This window comes from Populus euphratica, unplaced genomic scaffold (genome assembly GCF_000495115.2).
Source record: "Populus euphratica unplaced genomic scaffold, PopEup_1.0 scaffold109.1, whole genome shotgun sequence".
NCBI classification, from domain to species: domain Eukaryota; kingdom Viridiplantae; phylum Streptophyta; class Magnoliopsida; order Malpighiales; family Salicaceae; genus Populus; species Populus euphratica.
Window position 1 is genome coordinate 170,584 of NW_011499999.1, and position 9,320 is coordinate 179,903.

Consider the following 9,320-nt stretch of genomic DNA (forward strand, 5'->3'; position numbering starts at 1 on the left):
AATATTTTTTTTTTCATAAAAAAAAAAAAAACTGAATATATAGGTTTTCCCAATATGTTTTTTATTTAAAAAATATCAGTTGTAAATTAAAAATTTTGTGCATGTATTTAATTAAATATATTAAGAACTATGAGTGTCACGACTCGAATCTCGGGTCCGTAACCGGCAACGCAGGAGCGATGTCGAAAAAATATCATACCTACGCTAAGCCTTAGAACAAACGTATCAAAAGAACAATTTATTCAAAAATACACAGCATTTCATACTCCTGAATATATAGGTTTTTTCAATATGTTTTTTATTTAAAAAATATCAGTTGTAAATTAAAAATTTTGTGCATGTATTTAATTAAATATATTAAGAACTATGAGTGTCACGACTCGAATCTCGGGTCCGTAACCGGCAACGCAGGAGCGATGTCGAAAAAATATCATACCTACGCTAAGCCTTAGAACAAACGTATCAAAAGAACAATTTATTCAAAAATACACAGCATTTCATACTCTTCAGAAATATTACATTATTCAAAACTGATGAACCCAAAAGATAATTTGTGCATGTATTTAATTAAATAAATCAAGAACTATGAGCGTCACGATCCGAATCTCGGGTCCGTGACCGGCAACGCAGGAGCAATGTCGAAAAAACACCACACTTATGCTAAGCCTTAGAACAGACATATTAAAAGAATAATTTATTCAAAAATACGCAGTATTTCATAATCTTCAGAAATATTATATTATTCAAAACTGATGAAAAAAAACCTCATAAAATAAGCAAGGCATACCGACCAAAACTGAAGAAGCAGAAACACTCAACAAAGTCCACTTGCTAACAAAAACTAAAAACCTGAAATAATATTAAGAATGAGGGGTGAGTTCAACCAACTCAGTGAAATCAAAACTAAAAGGAAAGTCTCACAAAATAAACAAGGCATACCGACCACAACTAAAGAAACAGGAATACTCAACAAAGTTCACCTGCTAACAAAAACTAAAAACCTGAAATAATTCGAAGATAACCAAATGACATCCAAGGGTGACCAAATGACACTCAAAAGTGACCAAATGAAACCCGAAAGTGACCACTGTAGGATGATCAGTCGTCATAGGCTGATGTCTCTCTCGTCAACTAAGTATATAGAATATTATATACACAAAGGCTAATTACTCTCCGTTAGTATGGAGTTACTGACAAATATATATAACGTAGTGGAATACATGTTAGAGATCAGATGACACCCGAAGATAACCAAATGACACCCAAGGATGACCAGATGACACTCAAAAGTGACCAAATGACACCCGAAGGTGACCACTATAGAATGATCAGTTGCCACAGGCTGATGTCTCTCTCGTCAGCTAGGTATACAAAATACTATATACACAAAGGCTAACTACTCTTCGTTAGCATGGAGTTACTGACAAGTTCTATATCAAGGCATAATAAATATTTACAGAATCATCAAAGAAACAAATATTATATCAAATAGAATTTAACTCGACAGAATATAAATTAAAAGAAATATCATATGAAAGAGCCGAAAAACTTATTAAGAATCATTAGAAGAACCTACAATAAACATATGAAATATACTCAAAAGTAACTCAAAACAAAGCAAAAGATCCCAATGCATAAAATAAAACCAGGTTTAGTCTCCTAAGTTTATGGACTAAAAAGATAATTTTCCAAAACAGGGACCAAAACGTAATTTTATCAAAATTGGAGGACCAATTTGGAAATATATAACCATACTGGATTTTCACCCATAAACCATCCTAAATTCTATCTAGAATGAAACAGGGACTGAATTGAAGTTTTCATAAAGTTCAAGGACTAAAATGTAAATTCTCAAAATTGAGGGAAGATCCTAATGCATAAAATAAAATCAGGTTTAGTCTCCTAAGTTTATGGACTAAAAAGATAATTTTCCAAAACAGGGACCAAAACGTAATTTTATCAAAATTGGAGGACCAATCTGGAAATACATAACCATACTGGATTTTCACCCATAAACCATTCTAAATTCTATCTACAACGAAACAGGGACTGAATTGAAATTTTTATAAAGTTAAGGGACTAAAATGTAAATTCTCAAAATTAAGGGACCAAATTGAAAATATTCCATATCAATTATCAAACTGAGATTTATCATCCTTAATCTCATAATTACACTGTCTAGAATCTTAAAATATATTTAGGGGTCAAATTATAATTTCCCAAAATTTAGGGACTAAACTGTGATTATCATAAATCAAGGACCAAAATAAAATCTAGTCATCTTCAACCTCAAGACCATTCTGTTTAGATTTTACAGCAAGGTAAAATTAAATTTCTTAACCCATAAAAATTAATTTAAACAAATCAACTCATGAATCCTTATTTGCAACAACATACTAATTAATCACCTAACATTAAACCTTTAATAATCATAAATCAATCTTAACAATGTAAACTTTCAATCCTTATAAACCATAATCTCTTCTTTAATCATTCCATAAATAAACTACAATAGAAAGTAATATGAAAGAGAACCACTTACTTGTTACTTTCACATTTCTTAAACCAGAAACTCAAGATTAAAAATTAAACTCTTTGGTTTGAGAAGGGAAGGGTCACGGCGGCTACATAAATTAAAAAAGAGAAAAGAAATTTTCTTACAACTCTTTTTTAAATACCTAGGTTAACTTAGGTTGGTTTTGGGCTGACTTAGGTTTAGGTTTGGGTCAAAAGTTTGGGTTTTACAATGAGGATCGATAAATAAATAAATTATTAATAATAGCTAAATACGTATTTGAAAAAATCAAGAGATGTATGTACATTAAAATATTTGATCTCACAACACGATTCATTTATCTAATTGTATTGAATGACTCTGTTTTGTAAATTTTATTTTTTATTTAATAAAATAGTAGTATAAATAAACATTACCATAAAATTAATTGAAAAAAATTAGAAGGAAAAAATATTTCGCAAAGTTATACTTATTAGAAATATTATTCAAAAATAATTTTTTATATAAAATTCAATTACATAAAATATATAAAAAATATAGAATAATTAGAATAATCTCTTCAAAAATTAAATACATAAAAATAATTAAAACACAAACTCTATTTAAAAAAATGCTAAATATAAAAAATAAGAAATTAGAGAAAAGGGTATTAATTTAAATATAAATTAAAAATATAATAGAAACATCTTTATTTCATTTAAAAAAAAAGCAAAATATCAAAAACAAACAAAAAAAATAATCAAATACTACTGAAGAAATTAGAGAAAAGGATATTAATTTAAATATAAATTAAAAAAATATAATAGAAACATCTTTATTTCATTTTAAAAAAAAAAGCAAAATATCAAAAACAAACAAAAAAAAAATCAAATACTACTGAACCTGGTAAGCCAAGTCAGTGCCAAGCTCATTTAAGAAGGGCTTGCGTGCGAGCTCAAGAAATCTTGGCATTCACAGTAATAGCTCTGTAATTATGTTCTGTTTTACCATTTCACTTCAATTCAGTAGCAACGTCATTTACAAGCGATCTTGGCATTCATTCATGGTCTCATGAACCATATTACATCATCTAATGTGATTTGGTATTAACAAGAAATCTATAATTAGAAAAAAAAAACATAAATAAATAAAATGAAAGGAAGCAAATTAAGCATGCTTAGATTTCTTCCTTTGATGGAGGCTATTGCGGAACAATAAATTATGTTAACCTAAATAGATACTGTCAGAGAATATATCTCCACATCAAGCGAAAAGAAATTCAACAATCATCTTCGAAGTGGAAAGTGAAGCTTTGGTGTCCTTTTCGTCCAATCGACGACTCTATTGCCTTTTGCCAAGTAGAAAGGGCCGGAAATCACCAACAAGGTATTGGATCCGAGTTCACTTCATATGAAGTTAGGATCGAATCGATACTATGAAGTCTGAAATCCCAAGTTTCATGTCCTCTTTCTCCCCTCTTTACTAGTTAACAATCCAAGAACAGGTCCATCTTCGGTTAGATAACTCTTACGAAAGGGGAAAGTAATTGTTTAGAAGGTGTGGCCCATACCCACCACATGCACTTGTGTAATCCTCTTTAGGCCATCTTTCTTCCTTGATTCCAACATGTTCCTTCAGACAAGTCAGATTTTCGTGATGTTAATCTTGTCATCGCATAAATTTTGTTAGCATCATACTGTTCTTGCAATAAGATCCGAAGATGCTTGAGACAGAGACTTTAGATCACGTTTTGCTTTACCTATAAAAGTAATGAGAGCAGTTATTTAGCCCGAACAAGCTATGACCATGATTCATTAGAAATATCCGACTGTGGTCCGATTCCTTTATTCCCAATATTGTGGTCCGATTCCTTTATTCCCAATCCCCCGTCGTAGCATCAGCAGATGGTCACTAGTGGTGGCCCACCATGTCTCCTATATATATTAAGAAGCTCTGGAATGCCTGCTTCAAAGCTTTAACTCAACTCATACAAACATGGACATTACTCACAGCATCAAGCAGTTTTTTCTTTCAATCGCCACTCTCTTGAACCTTGTCTGGGGCAGAGTTAGATGCCTTCTAACATCACATTCATCAAATAGATCACCTTCTTCTTGTTGGGAGATCCAAACATTCAAACACACACGAATTTACGTGGTTCGGCAACTTGCCTACTCCACGGAGCTACTGGTTTGTATTAATCAAGCTCAAAAGCAATACAAACAATAAAACAAGGAGGAGGAGAAAACTTCTCAACTCAACTCAACTCTCACCCTTAGCTCTCTCTCTGTGTTTCTCTCTATCTCGTGGTGCATCTCAGCTATCAATACATCTTCTATTTATAGCTGAGGAGGGAGATGATTGTTCAACAATGGTGGGCAAGTTAGGCACCTACCATTTGACTATAATTTCAACCATGGCTGCCACCAAACATGGCTGCCCCCTACCATGGCTGCCACCGTCCATTTGTGTCCACACACATAACAATCTCCCACTTGGACACAAATGGTGTTAGGTCTGTCTTTTAATCTTCAAGACCCACTGAAGCTTTACACAGCTTCAGTTTATCGAGAGTAACTCCTTTGGTTAACATGTCGGCTGGATTCTTGCTTCCACAGATCTTTTCAAGTAACAGTTGTTCATCGTCGAGCAATTGCCTGATGAAGTGATATTTGATCTGTATGTGCTTTGTTCTGGAGTGAAATGCTGGATTCTTGGCAAGGAAGATTGCACTCTGACTGTCACTATACAAAGTACCCTTTCCATGCATCTTGCCCAATTCTTGCAGGAAACTCTGTAGCCATACTATCTCTTTTGCGGATTCTGAAACTGCGACATATTCAGCTTCTGTCGTTGAAAGAGCAACTATCTTTTGCAAGGTAGAACTCCAAGAAACAGCAGTGCCTCCTAGAGTGTATATATAACCTGTAGTACTCTTTCTGCTATCAACATCTCCTGCTAGATCAGCATCTACAAAGCCTTCAAGTTTCAAACCGCCAGCTGTGAAAATAAGACATGTCTCCGATGAGCCTTTTAAGTACCTCATGATCCATTTCACTGCCTCCCAATGCTGCTTTCCAGGATTGCTCATATATCGGCTTACAACTCCCACTGCATGGGCAATATCTGGCCTAGTACAGACCATGGCATACATCAAGGAGCCGATAGCTGAGGCGTATGGGATCTGGTCCATGTATCCACGTTCTAGCTCAGTTTTTGGTGACTGGTCTTTACTGAGCTTGAAATGATTCCCCAGAGGTGTACATACTGGCTTAGCATTATCCATACTAAACCTGCTAAGAACCTTCTTGACATACTCTGCCTGTGAAAGCTTTAGTATGCCTTTGTCTTTGTCTCTGATGATTCTCATGCCAAGTATTTGTTTAGCAGCTCCCAGATCCTTCATTTCAAACTGTTTTGACAACTGTTGCTTTAGCTTGTCAATCTCTTCCATGCTGGAACCTGCAATTAACATATCATCCACATATAGCAGTAGAATGATATAGGAGTTGTCAAAATGTTTGACATAGCAACAATGATCAGCCTGACATTTTGTGTATCCCGTACTACTCATGAAGTTATCAAACTTCTTGTACCACTGTCTTGGAGCTTGCTTCAAACCATATAGACTCTTCTTTAGTTTGCAAACTTGACTCTCCTTTCCTGGTATTGCAAACCCCTCTGGTTGTTGCATGTAAATATCTTCCTCCAATTCTCCATGAAGAAATGCTGTTTTTACATCTAATTGTTCAAGATGTAAATTTTCTGCAGCTACTATCCCCAGAACAACTCTGATTGTTGTAAGCTTCACAACTGGAGAAAATATCTCAGAATAGTCGATCCCCTTCTTTTGCTGAAACCCTTTTACAACAAGTCTTGCTTTGAACCGTTTGCTTCCGTCATGCTCGGTCTTTACTCTGTAAACCCACTTGTTTTGCAGGGCCTTCTTTCCTTCAGGCAGTTTGGTTAACTCCCAAGTCTTGTTCTTCAGCAATGACTCCATCTCATCCTTCATGGCTAACTCCCACTTACTCGAGTTTCTATCTTGTAAGGATTCTTCATAATTTAATGGTTCACCACCATCGGTCAGCAAGATATAATTCAGTAGAAGTGTGAACCGTTGTGGAGGCTTTATAGTCCTTGAAGACCTGCGAACAGCTGGTTCACTTGGCTCTGCACTATCTTGTGTAGAAGTGGTGGGTACTGAAGTGCTTGAACTATCTTGTGTGGACTCTTGAGTGGTAACATCAGGAAGCCCTTCTAATTGTATGAATTCAGATTTCTGTGAACTCGTATCTGAATCAGTTATCTCTAGTTCTGTACTTGATTTGTCTTTGTACAAAACTTTCTCGTTGAAGATCACGTTCCTGCTTCTGATAATCTTCCTGTTCTGATCATCCCAGAACCGAAATCCAAATTCTTCATCTCCATAGCCAATAAAGAAACATTTCTTTGATTTGGCATCCAGCTTGTTGCGAGCATCAGAGTCTACATGCACATAGGAAACACACCCAAAGACTTTTAGGTGAGCAAGCTGTACTTCTTTTCCTCTCCAGATTTCCTCGGGCAGTCTGAACTCCAAAGGTACTGATGGTCCACGGTTGATCAAGTAAACTGCAGTATGAACTGCATCAGCCCAGAATGTTTGAGGTAGCCCAGAATGCAACCTCATGCTTCTAGCTCGTTCATTGATGGTCCGGTTCATCCGTTCAGCAATACCATTCTGTTGTGGTGTGCCTGGAACTGTCTTTTCCATTCTGATACCGTTGACAGCGCAATACTCCTTGAAACCTCCATCAATGTATTCTCCTCCATTATCAGATCGTAAGCATTTCAGCTTCAAGCCTGATTCAGTCTCAACCATAGCCTTCCATTTCTTGAATGTGTCAAACACATCAGATTTATTTTTCAGAAAGTAGACCCATACCTTTCTGCTAAAGTCATCAATAAAAGTGACATAATACCGAGAACCACCAAGAGATGCTACTGGAGCTGGTCCCCATAAATCTGTGTGCACCAGTTCTAGTTTTCTTGGTCTTAAGGTCCTGCCAACCTTTAAGAAACTGAGCTTCTTCTGTTTTCCGAGAACACAGCTTTCACAAATGTCTAGATCAACATTTTTTAATTCTGGCAGCTTTCCCTTTGACTGAAGTATCTTCATCCCCTTTTGACTCATATGGCCGAGTCTGCAATGCCATAGCTGTGCCTGATTATCTGCTTCAGTAGAGGCAATTATATCTGCTGATCTTGTGGTCATATACAGGGTGCCGATTTTCTTTCCACGAGCCAAAACCATTGCTCCCTTTGATACCTTCCACATTCCTCCAGAGAAAAGGATTGAATGGCCACTATCATCAAGTTGTCCGACCGAGATCAACTTCTTCTTTAGTTCAGGAACATGCCTTACATTTTGCAAGTTCCATGTAGATCCATTCATTGTCTTGATTTGCACATCTCCTATACCCACAATCTCCAATGGTTGTCCATCGGCCAGATAGACTACCCCATAATTTCCAGCAGTGTAATTTTGCATCATTTCATGGTGTGGAGTACAGTGAAATGAAGCTCCAGAATCAAGAACCCAATCATCAATAGGACTATGTACAGCAAGGATCAAAGCATCTTGTACCTCGTTTGTAGTGGCATTTACAGAATCAGCTTCAGGTTTCTTTGGTTTTGTGCAACTTCTCATAAAATGGCCAGGTTTGCCACAATTCCAACATTCAACCTGCTTCCTGGGTCCAAACTTGCTTTTGCTTCTGTACCTGGATTTTGATCTGCCTCTGGATAAGCCTCTGTCTTGTCTCCTTCCTCGAGTGTTGATATTGAAAGCTGAACCTGAACTTGAACTTTCACCCGAGTCTTTTCTTCGTACTTCTTCAGCTAAAATCAGGTCTCGGATATCATCATACTTTAATTTGGATTTTCCAACTGAGTTGCTTACGGCTGTTCTCATACCTTCCCAACTGCTTGGAAGTGAAGCTAGCAAAATAAGTGCTCGGATCTCATCATCAAACTCAATTTCAACGGATGACAATTGATTTGTGATGGTGTTGAAATTATTAAGATGATGTGTAACAGAGGTGCTTTCTGTCATCTTCAGGTTGAACAGCTTCTTCATCAAGTGCACTTTGTTATTTGCTGATGGCTTCTCATACATTCCAGACAAGGCTTCCATCAATCTTGCTGTGGATTTCTCTTTTGTAACATTATGAGCAACTCTTCTTGACAATGATAGCCGGATAATGCCCAAGACTTGTCTATCAAGTATTTGCCAATCTTCTTCTGACATGTTTTCTGGCTTGCTCCCCAACAGAGGAAGATGAAGTTTCTTCCCATATAGATAATCTTCAATTTGCATTTTCCAATATCCAAAATCAGTTCCATCAAATTTTTCAATTCCTGCAGCCTTTATTTCATCAGCCATTTTTACTCTTTCTCGGATTTGAATCTCAAAAATCTGACCTTACAGATGTGTCCGGAATGGCCAAAAATGCTGGAAACGACACTGAGATCACCTAAATCGGACTTCGGATGGCTCCGATTTAAACAATCAAAAATTGAGATAACTGGACGCTGCAGATGAAGCCACGTGGCAGGAGGAATAGTCTCTGCGCCACACCGGATCAAAACCCAGTTATGCTGACGTGGCAAGATGACGTGTCACACACGTAGGCAATGTGGGGCCCACTAATCTGACGTGGCAGATCCACGGAGATTTTCGGATGACGTGGTGATGACGTGGCGAGGATGACGTGGCTTCTTGACCGGTCAGACGGCTGACGTGGCAGGGGCGCGCGGCTGCTGACTGTGCTGGACGGCTGAC

General features: G+C 36.8%; 1 long non-coding RNA gene across 1 annotated transcript in view; it reads left to right on the forward strand.

Moving 5' to 3' along the window:
- Positions 1-460: 460 nt before the first annotated feature.
- The window catches only part of LOC105140767 (uncharacterized), a 14,447-nt gene continuing 5,587 nt past the window's right edge, over positions 461-9,320 (forward strand). Inside the window, exons 1-2 of the long non-coding RNA XR_845233.1 lie at positions 461-553; positions 6,603-6,604. This is a non-coding gene — a long non-coding RNA (uncharacterized LOC105140767). The remainder of the gene's footprint in view (positions 554-6,602; positions 6,605-9,320) is intronic.